Source organism: Ursus americanus, chromosome 12, assembly GCF_024610735.1.
Source record: "Ursus americanus isolate L20-20 chromosome 12, mUrsAme1.1.p, whole genome shotgun sequence".
In the NCBI taxonomy this organism is placed as follows: domain Eukaryota; kingdom Metazoa; phylum Chordata; class Mammalia; order Carnivora; family Ursidae; genus Ursus; species Ursus americanus.
The window spans coordinates 23,754,319-23,765,990 of NC_142138.1; positions in this window are offsets into that span (position 1 = coordinate 23,754,319).

Genomic DNA, 11,672 nt, shown 5'->3' on the forward strand with positions numbered 1-11,672 from the left:
GGATAATCTCATATATTTCCATTTTCCAGATATTCATATTTATTTATTTGAAAAAATGTTGTACATGATAGAATTTAGAACAGCTCCAAAGATATACACATTAAAAACTAAGGCTTCATATCCCCCAGATTCAGCAATCACTGCTTATCAATTTCTTGTAAATATCTTGCAGAAATATTCTTTGCAGGTGTCTATATCTATATAGATTTAAAATTTAAAAGACGTAAAAATGAAAGCCAAGAGCAGGGTGGATAATAAGCATCCTAAGAAGACCGTTCCTTCAAACTGCATTCTCCCCCCATAGGTAACAATACATTTTACAACTCTTAAGCTGACTGGGGAGGAAGACAATAGCCTTTAGACTTTTTTTTAAATTTGTTTTAATTTTAAGGGAAAGGGAACTACTGTTCACTGGGGCACATTGTATGCATATTCTACATGAGGCACTTTATACCTATTATCTCATTCGAGCTCTCAAAGCTGTCAAAAAGGAAGTATTCTCATTTTATAAATAGGGAAACTTCATGTCAGAGAGATTAAAATTTTTAATGTTACACAATTGGTAAGTAATAGAGCCACGATTAGAGCCCAGTCCTCTATGATCCCAATATTTATTTTCATACAATATACATTCTAGGTCCTATACATTACGTTTAATATTTTGGCTATAAATATGAATATGACAATTGATATTAGCTCAGTGATTTAAAAAAATCCCTAACAGGGATCTGTACCTGTAAATTTATGCTTCTTAAATTTGTACTTAATATCACTTTGCATTTGACATTATAAAGCCATAAATACTCAGTAGAGTCAAATCCCTTTTGAGAACCCAAGACTAGTAAGAGCTGCATCAGAGGAGACCTGCAGATGGCACTGCTGCCCATGTCACCAAAATCAAACTTCCTCATAGTTTAAATAAACGAAACAAAGGATAGTCATTTTAGGAATTATTCAACAGTGAATCCAAAAGTTAAATTCAACCAACATTTGGGTGATTTATAAATTGTGTAATTCCTTCCAATTTCTTGTTTGACATTGAAATTTAATGAACAGTAAGTATAATGCTTGATAATGTTCTAGCCTGGCAATAGGTGGAATACAAGTCTTTGTGGAGGGGACACAAGAATATCAGTTAAGCTAGGGAAGAGAAACTGGGCTCTGCTTGAGCATAAGGTGCTGCCTGACAAATCAGGTCACTTAAGAATCATGAGACAGATTGAGACTGCTAAATTCTAAAGATGAATGCGGTCTTTAGAATTTCCAAGTAACCTGGAAGCTGATGAAAACCCACAAATACACACGTCTGAGACATTGTATATAATGAGCAAGAATGGCAGGTCTTTATATTTTTAGCTACATCATGAATTTTTAGGAAAAATTATTGTCAGTCTTTAATCCTAACCAATCATATAAGTTTAGAAGACAAAGAGAGCTACTTTCTCTTGAGTCATTAAGAACAGAAAGTTCTGGAGAAGGAACTCCAAGATTTTCATAGGGTTGATTCTGGTTGATAAGATTATGGGTGATTTAAAATTTCATTTCTAAATCATCTACAACAGACAGGCATTACTTTTTAATAAGAGAAATTAGAATTAGTAAACACTAAAGTAAAAAAATAACTGAAAACAGATTTTCACACCTCTCCTTTGTCCCTCTTTCTCTCATATTAACACAAATCCTCCCCACCCTCACCCCCCATCCGCTGCAGCTTTTTGTTCATTTTAATGCTAGGGATCCTCTGTGGTGAATATGAAGTGTTCTGTATAGACCTCCATTCAGTGCTGTCATTAATTCTCCCAGCTGCCAGGAATATTGGCTGCAGTCCTCCTTAGGAATTGTGTGCTTGGCGGAAGGGAGTTGTTTCACCTAAGGTTACACCTCCTCTTCAGAAACAACCCATATTCAGTGACTGGTTTACATAAAGGTACAAAGGCCCACCCTTTCTCTCAGTTGAGACAATTCTGAAGCGCCACCCGACCTTCACAGCCACTCATGGTCTCAGCTGCACCGCAGTTCAACTTTTTCTTTTGCCCCATCCCAACTCCATCACTTTCTTACAAGTGTTCCTGAGTGTACTTCCCAGTAAGCTTCTATGCAAATATTAATCTCAAAATACGGGGAACATGATCTAAAATAGAACTAAGACTAGTCCAGGAAGGTGACTAAAATAGAATTTTGGAGCTGGATCAGTCAATGGCTGTCTCATAATGAGGGGACTATCACTGGTGGCTGGTAAAGTACTGATAGTCCCTACCCAAACTTTTATTGGTGCTGAACTGCCACCAACTCCCAGTCAAGATAGCAAATCTAAGATAGTATCATTCAGTTGTTCTCTGGGATTGCAGATTTTTACAAGAAGTCTACCATCACTTTTTTCTGTATAAAATATGTTTTTCTCTGGATACTTTTAAGATTTCTCTATCTGTAGTTTTTAACAACCTGATTATACGTGTCTTCATGCAGTTTTGTTTCTTTTGCTGGGGGTTATGTGAGCTTCTGTGGGTTTATGGTCTCAATCACGTTTAGAAAAAATGCAGCCATTATGTTTGGCCAGTAATTTTTATGTCCTTCATTTTTCTTCTCTCATTCCTAGGTTCCTATTTTTTTTTTTTAAGATTTATTTATTTGGAGAATAAGAGCACATGTGAATGCATGGAATTGGGGGAAGGGCAGAGGAAGAGAATCCTCAAGCAGACTCCTGCTGAATGTGGAGCCCATTGTGGGGCTTCATCCCTCACCCAACCCATGAGATCATGACCTGGGCCAAAGCCAAGAGTTGGACGCTTAACTAATTGCACATTACCCAATTTCATACTTTCACACGGCTCACTGGGGCTCTGTACTTTTATTTTTTCAGTTTTTCTTCCTCTTTATTTTGGGTAGTGTCTGTGGCTTTTTCAAGTTTACAGATCTTCTGCTGTGTCTAATTTGTTCTTAATTTCATTACAATTTTTTTCATTTTGGGTATTGTGTTTTTAATCTTTATAACTTCTATTTGGATCTTTTTTTGTATCTTCCATTCTATCACTATATTCCCTATTTCCTTCATATCCTACAATATATTTATAATAATTATGTTAAAGTGTTTGTTAATTCCATCATCTATGTCATTCTTGCATATGTTTCTATTGACAGATTTTCCCCCCCGGTTATGGCAAAATATTTTCTGTTTCTTTGCATGTCTAGTAATTTTTCTTTTCTTCTTCTTATTACTTTTCTATTGAAGTATATTGGCAAATGACATACTAGTTTCAGGTGTACAACATGATTCAATATTTTATCTATTATGAAATGATCACACAATAAGTCATGTAAGTCATGTCTAGTAATTTTTCATTAGATGCTGGACATTGTAGCTTTTACATTGTTGAATGCTGAGTTTTGCTGTCTTTTTAAAAGTATGGAACTTTGTGAACAGTGCAGTTCCATGCTGCAGGAATCTGTAAAATTTGGAGATTTGAAACTCAGTTGCATAGCTGAGATAAAAACACTTGGTCATAGGTTGGGTGAACAGAGAGTTCAGACGAAAACCAGGGAGAAAAAAGTGATTACTTTTTTGTGAGGGCTCACTAAAGAGTAGGGGGTGTAAACTTTCAGTTCCAGAGCTAGAGAGTGGGGCCCTGCCATTTTCATCCTTCCCCATTGGTGCTGAAAGCCTTCAGGGAGAAAAACAACACCATATATTAGAATCCAGAGCTGCTTACCCTGAGCCTGGCTCCCTGGCAAGGGAGACGCATTTCCACAACTGCAAGGGTACCTGAGAATCAGTGCAACACGCCCTCCCCAAGAAGACCAGCAGGAACAATTGGCTAGAACTAAGTTTATGATCATAGAGAACTGCAAAACTTAAGCTCTTGGTGAAAACAGTATATAGCATTCATGGGTGGGGTTTTTTGTTTTGTTTTTTTTGTCTTTTGGGTTTTTTTCAGCCATTTTCTTATTTTTTTAATTCCTTTTTTATTCCTTTAAAATTCACACACGCACATGTATATATGTGTATATGTATGTGTATGTGTATATATACTTTACTTTTGGTTTCCTTTCATTGTATTTTGTTTTTGTACATATATAAGTTTTTCTTTCTTTCCTATTTTTGGGATCTAGTTTCTTTTAACAAATAGACCAAGGTACACCCAGGAACTAGCTTATTATTTTGTTCTGTTTTGTTTCCTGCTTGATTTTTTCTTATTTTGTTTTGTTTTGTATTCTTCTGGTTTGCTTTTTTTTTTTCTTTTTTTCTGTTGTTGTTTTTTTCTCTCTCTTTCTTCTGTTCTTTTCTGGACATAATGATGAGATGGAGAAATTCACCCAAAAAAAGAAAGAACAGGAGACAGTACTCACTGCCAGGGATTTAAACAATACAGATTTAAGTAAGATGTCTGAAATAGAATTTAAAACACTGATTATAAAGATACTAGCTGGGCTTGAAAAAAGCATAGAAGACACTAGAGAATCCCTTACTGTATAAATAAAAGAACTAAAATCGAATCAGGCAGAAATTAAAAATGCTCTTACAGGGTTTCCTTCTTCATTGGTGCCTGCGGTTCTTGGTCAAGATGCTTCAAAGAATGAAGAGATAGACCAGAGTGGTGGGCAGCAAAGCAAGTTTTGTTGAGTGATAGTAAAGTTTATTGGATGATAGAGTACACAGTTCCCAGAGAGGGAGGGGACCTGAGAATATTGACACTGGAGTTTCTAAGTCTATGGGTTTTCATGGGCTTGTTGGTGGGCTTTCTTAATGTGATTAACCTTCATGAGCCTGTCATCCAATCAGGTTTTTGTCATCTGTCTATCACATGGGAAAGGTGGAGGGCTCCTTCCAGGATGATGTAAAATCTTTTTAAGGGAGGTTTGCCCTTAGGGTGGGGCCCCTTGTCCTTCTCTGCTTTTTTTCCAGCTGTTCTTCATCAATGCTATTACTAAGATGCAGTCACAAATGGAGGCTCTAACAGCTAGGACAAATGAGGCAGAAGAGAGAGTCAGCAATATAGAAGACAAAATGATGGAAAATAAGGAAGCTAAGAAGAAGAAAGACAACTAGTTGATCACAAAGGGTGACTTTGAGAACTCAGTGATTCCATAAAGCAATAAATATTGGGATAATAGGGGTCCCAGAAAATTAAGAGAGAGAGAGGTGCAGAAGGTTTATTTGAACAAATTATGGCTGAGAACTTCCTTAATCTGGGAGAAGGGAACAGGCATTCAAGTCCAAGAGGCACAGGGATCCCCCCTCAAAATCAATAAAAATAGGTCAATACCTTGACATATAATAGTGAAGCTTGCAAATTTCAGAGATAAACAGAAAATCCTGAAAGCAGCTTGGGACAAGAGGTCCTTAACCTACAACTGTAGACACATAAGGCTGGCAGCAGATGAGAGACCGGTCCAAAGACCTGGCACGCCTGAAAAGACTGGTGTGATAATATTCAGCGTGCAAAATGGGAAACATATGCAGCTAAGTATACTTTATCCAGCAAGGCTGTGATTCAGAATTGAAGGAGAGATAAAGAGGTTCCAGGACAAACAAAACTAAATGAATCTGTGATCACTAAACCAGCCCTGCAAGAAATATTACAGGGGAGCCTTTGAGCAGAGCCCAAAAGTAACAAAGACCAGAAAGGAACAAAGACAATCTACAGGAACAGTGACTTTATAGGTAATACAATGGCACTAAATACATCTCTTTCAATAATTATTCTGAATGTAAATGGGTAACTGATACAATAAAAAAAAACATAGGGAATCAGACTGGATAAAAAACAAGACCCATTGATATGCTGTCTACAAGAGACTCATTTCAGACACAAACATACCTCCAGATTGAAAGTAAAGGGGTGGAGAACCATTTATCATGTTAATGGACATCAAAAGAAAGCTGGGATAGCCATCCTCATATCAGATGAACTAGAATTTAAAAGAAACGTTAATAAGAAATGAAGAATGACACTATATCCAAATAAAAGGATCTATCCAACAAGAAGATCTAATAATTGTAAATATTTATGCCCCTAACTTGGGAGCAGCTAAATATATAAAGCAATTAATAACAAAATTAAAGAAGCTCATTGATAATATTACAATAATAGTAGGGGACTTTAGCACCCCACTTACAGCAATGGACACATCATACAAGCAGAAGATCAGCAAGGAAACAAGAGCTTTGAATGACACACTGGATGAGATGGACAGCACAAATATATTCAGAACATTTCATCCTAAAGCATCAGAATACACATTCTTCTGGAGTGCACATGTAACTCATACCAGGTTGGAAATCAAGTCTCAACTGGTACAAAAAGACTGAAATTATACCATGCATATTTTCAGACCACATGCTTTAAAACTTGAAGTCAACCACAAGAAAAAATTTGGAAGGACCACAAATACCTGGAGGTTAAAGATCATCCTACTAAAGAATGAATAGGTCAATTGGGAAATTAAAGAAGAATTTAAAAAAATACGTGGAAGCAAATGAAAATGAAAACACGGCAGTTCAGAACCTTTGGGATGCAGCAAAGGCAACCCTAAGAGGGAATTAAATACCAATACAGGCCTTCCTAAAGAAACAAGGAAAGTCTCAAATATACAACCTAACCTTGCGCCTAAAGGAGCTGGAGAAATAAAGCAAATAAAGCCTAAATCCAGCAGAAGAAAAATAATAAAGATTAGAGAAGAAATTGATGATATAGAAATTTAAAAAGATCCAGTAGAACAGATCAACAAAACTAGGAGGTGGTTCTTTGAAAGAATTAATAAGATTGATAAACCTGTAGCCGGACTATCAAAAAGCAAAGAGAAAGGACCCAAATAAATGAAATTGTAAATGAAAGAGGAGAGATCACAAACAACACTGAAGAAATATGAACAATTATAAGAGAATATTATGAGCAATTATATGCCAACAAATTAGGCAATTTGGAAGAAACGGATGCATTCCTAGAAATATATAAACTACCAAAACTGAAAGAGGAAGAAATAGGAAACCCGAACAGACCCATAACCAGCAAAGAAATTGAAGCGGTAATCAAAAATCTCCCAACAAACAAGCGTCCAGGACCTTATGGCCTCTCAGAGGAACCCTATCAAACATTCAAAGAATACCTATTCTTCTGAAACTGTTTCAAAAAACAGAAATGGAAGGAAAACTTCCAAACTCATTCTATGAGGCCAGCATTATCTTGATCCCCAAAACAAAGACCCCACTAAAATGGGGAATTACAGACCAATATCCCTGAGAAACATGGATGCAAAAATTCTCACCAAGATACTAGCTAATAGGATCCACAGTACAGTAAAAGGATTATTCACCATGACCAGGTGGGATTTATTCATGGGCAGCAATGGTGTTTCAACATCTGAAAATCAATGCGATACACTACATTAATAAGAGAAAGGACAAGAACCATATGATTCTCTCGATTGGTGCAGAAAAAGCATTTGACAAAATACAGCATCCTTTCTTGATAAAAACTCTGTGCCGTGTAGGAATAGAGAAAACATACCTCAATATCATAAAAGCTATATACGAAAACCCCACAGCAAATATTATCCTCATTGGGGAAAAATGGAGAGCTTTCCCCTTAGGTCAGGGACATGACAGAGATGTCCAACTTTCACCACTGTTGTTCAACATAGTACTGGAAGTCCTAGCCTCAGCAATTAGACAACAATAAGTAATAAAAGGCATCCAAGTTGGCAAAGAAGTCAGACTTTCACTCTTCACAGATGACATGATACTCTATGTGGAAAACCCAAAAGATTCCACCAAAAAATTGCTAGAACTGATATAGGAATTAAGCAAAGTGGCAGAATATAAAATCAATGCACAGAAGTCAGTTGCATTTCTATACACTAACAATGAGGCAGAAGTAACAAAATTCAAGGAATCGATTCCATTTACAATTGCACCCCAAACCATAAGATACCTAGGAATAAACCTAACCAAAGAGGTAAAGGATCTGTACTCAGAAAACGAAGAACACTTATGAAAGAAATTGAGGAAGACACAAAGAAATGGAAAAACATTTCATAACCGTGGATTGGAAGAATAAATATTGTTAAAATGTCTATGCTACCCAAAGTAATCTACACATTCAGGGTAATCCCTATCAAAATACCATCAGCATTTTTCACAGAACTGGAACAAACAGTCCTAACATTTGTATGGAACCAGAAAAGACACTGAATAGGAAGGTTGAAAAAGAAAACCAAAGCTGGAGGCATCACAATTCCAGACTTCAAGCTGTATTACAAAGCTGTAATCATCAAGACATTATGGTACTGGCACAAAAACAGACACATAGATCAATGGAACAGAATCGAGAACCCAGAAATGGACCCTTAATTCTATGGTCAGCTGATCTTTGACAAGTCAGGAATAACTATCCAATGGAAAAAAGACAGTCTCTTCAACAAATGGTATTGGAAAAATTGGACATGTAGAACAATGAAACTGGACCACTTTCTTATGCCACAAAAATAAACTCAAAATGGATGAAAGACCTAAATGTGAGACAGGAATCCATCAAAATCCTAGATCCCAGAGACACAGGCGGGAACCTCTGTGACTGCGGCCATAGCAACTTCTTGCTAGACACTTCTCCAAAGCAAGAGAAACAAAAGCAAAAATGAACTATTGGGACCTCCTCAAGATAAAAAGCTTTTGCACAGCAAAGGAAACAGTCAACAAAACTAAAAGGCAACTTGTGGAATGGGAAAAGATACTTGTAAATGTCTTAACAGATAAAGGGCTAGTATCCAAAATCTATAAAGAACTTATCAAACTCAACACCCAAAGAAAAAATAATCCAGTCGAGAAATGGGCAGAAGACATGGACAGGTATTTCTCCCAAGAAGACATCCAAATGGTCAACAGACACATGACAAAATGTTCAACATCATGGCATCAGGGAAATACAAATTAAAACCACAATGAGATACCACCTCACACCAGTCAGAATGGCTAAAATGAACAAATCAGGAAACAACAGATGTTGGAGAAGATTTGGAGAAATCTTTCCCCCTTACACTGTTGGTGGAAATGCATCCTGGTGCAGCCACTGAAGAAAACAGTATGGAGGTTCCTCAAAAAGTTAAAAATAGAACTACAGTATGACCCAACAATTGTATCCTTAGGTATTTATCCATAGGATATGAACATAGTGATTCAAAGGGGCACAGGTACCCTGATGTTTATTTATTTTTTATTTATTTATATTGTCAGAGAGAGGGAAAGTGAGCTAGAGAGCACAAGCAGGTGAAGCAGCAGGTGGAGGGAGAAGCAGGCTCCCCACTGAGCAAGGAGCCCAGTGTGGGACTCAATCCCAGGACTCTGAGATCATAACCTAAGCCGAAGGCAGATGCCTAACAACTGAGCCACCCAGGAATCCCACCCCCCGATGTTTAAAACAACAATGTCTATAATAGCCAAACTAAGGAAAGAGCCCATATGTCCATCAAGAGATGGACGGATAAGGAAGAAGTGGTATCTATAATGGAATACTACTCAGCCATCAAAAATAATGAAATCTTGCCATTTGCAATGATATGGATAGAACTAGAGAGTAGTATGCTAAGCAAAATAGGTCAGTCAGAAGGGCAAATACCATGATTTCACTCATGTGTAATTTAGGAACCAAAACAGATGAATTTAGGGAAAGGGAAGGAAAAATAAGATGGAAATTGAGGAGGCAAACCATAAGAGACACTGAACACAAGGAAACAAATTAAGGGTTGCTGGAGGAGAGGTGGGTGGGGGGAAGGGATCATTGGGTGATGGGCATTATGGAGATGGAGGGCACTTGATGGAATGAGCACTGGGTGTTCTATGCAACTGATGAATTACTAAATTCTACCTTTGAAACTAGTAAAAATTTTTCTTAAAAACATGAAAAAAAGTATGGAACGTTGTTCTGGCACACAGGAGTTACTTGATCAATTTGAACATTTTGAGGCATTTTTAAGATTTATTAAGGTGAATCCATAGTAGTTTTAATTTAGGGCTAATTTGGCCCCACTAGTAAAGCACAACTCTTCTGAAGATGCTACCCAATGCTCCATGTATTAGAAGCTCTATTCTTGCTGGTGGTAACATAAACTGTTCCCAGCTCAGTGAGTTCCGGGGATTGTTGTCCAGTTCTCCTTCTCCTCCTTTTTTTTTTTTTTTTAAAGATTTATTTACTTATTTGTGAGAGAAAGAAAGAACAAGAGTAGGAAAGGCAGAGAGAATCTCAAGCAGACTCCTTGCTGAGTGCAGAGCTGACATGGGGCTCAACCTCAGGACACTGTGATCAAGATCTGAGGTGAAACCAGGAGTCAGAAGCTTAACTGACTGCCCCACCCAGCTGCCCCTCCTGCTATTCTTTTGTTGGCCTTTTTGAATAGTACTCAACTGACCTCCACCCTTCACCATGCCAGTTATTACTCAACAAGTCCTTTAGACTCCTCTACAGATCTCTCGAGTTTTTTGTTGTTGTTTTGCAGCTTCCTCAGTCATCCTGAACTCTCTAGTTAGTAAATGTAGTGAGACACTGGGCTTTATTTTGGTTCTCCCTCCCTTCACTGTGGCCTGGCAACTGCCTCCAGGTGGTAATCTAGGGGCAATCATAAGGCTCATCACCTTTGTTTTCCTTTTCTGTTATCATAGTCCCATATTACCTACAGTCCAGTGTCTAGAAACAGCTGTTTCATATACTTTTTTAGTTGCTTATGGAAGAAAGGACAATTCAGAGATCAACTAGTATATGTGAACCCACACATTGATACAAAAAAATTTTTTTTCAAAAGTTGTTTTTATAATGAGGAAAAATGATCACTACTTCCACTTGTCTCATAAATTCTGCATTTCCTCAGTGCACATTCTGAAGTTTTCAGGAGATAACAGGTAATCTGTACATTCCTCCCCCCCCCACTTAGAAAATAAGATTCTGAGTTAATAAATAAGCTAATTTTGAGTAATAAAAGATTCTTTGTTGTCATACTTGATTATATTCAGAGATGTTAAGTTTATTCTAGTGAAACTGACTTTATTTCTTTTGATTTAGAGTTTAATATGAAAACTAGCAATCCTTAATTTTCTGTCCTTAAAAGGATTCAATGCCACACACACACACTCTCTCTCTCTCTCTCTTCAGAATCAAAGGGTGGCATATCCGTTGGAGAGGTACACAGATTGCTAGGATATAAAATTCCAAACTACCTTTAATTCCATTAAATATGAGGTCAAAATTATTACCATTGATGGAATAGAAACATATTGTGAAATGCAAAGGCAGAGATTTGGTGGGAAAGGAGTTTTAATTAGCAGAGATCTTGTTAAGCTCAATATAAGGAAAGAGGAAAGGACTGAGAAATTGAACATGGCTTGGCTCAGTTCAAGATTTAAATATACTGCCTGTTCTGATTACCAAAACAACTTGGTTAGGTGTACATTGTTATTCAAACTTTATAGATGAAGAAACTCAGAGTTTAAGTTTCCCAAGGACAGAATGTAGTCAGTAGGAAATATCACATACTTTCCACTTCTGAATGTCACATAACTGTCTGGACAATATGTGGGGAGAGTGGATCATTATAACACAACCATTAGCAGAAGCTACTGGGGATGGTTGGTGGCAAGAGCTACAGTTAATAAAATAACCAGACATCATTTGATTTGGTATAACCTCTGT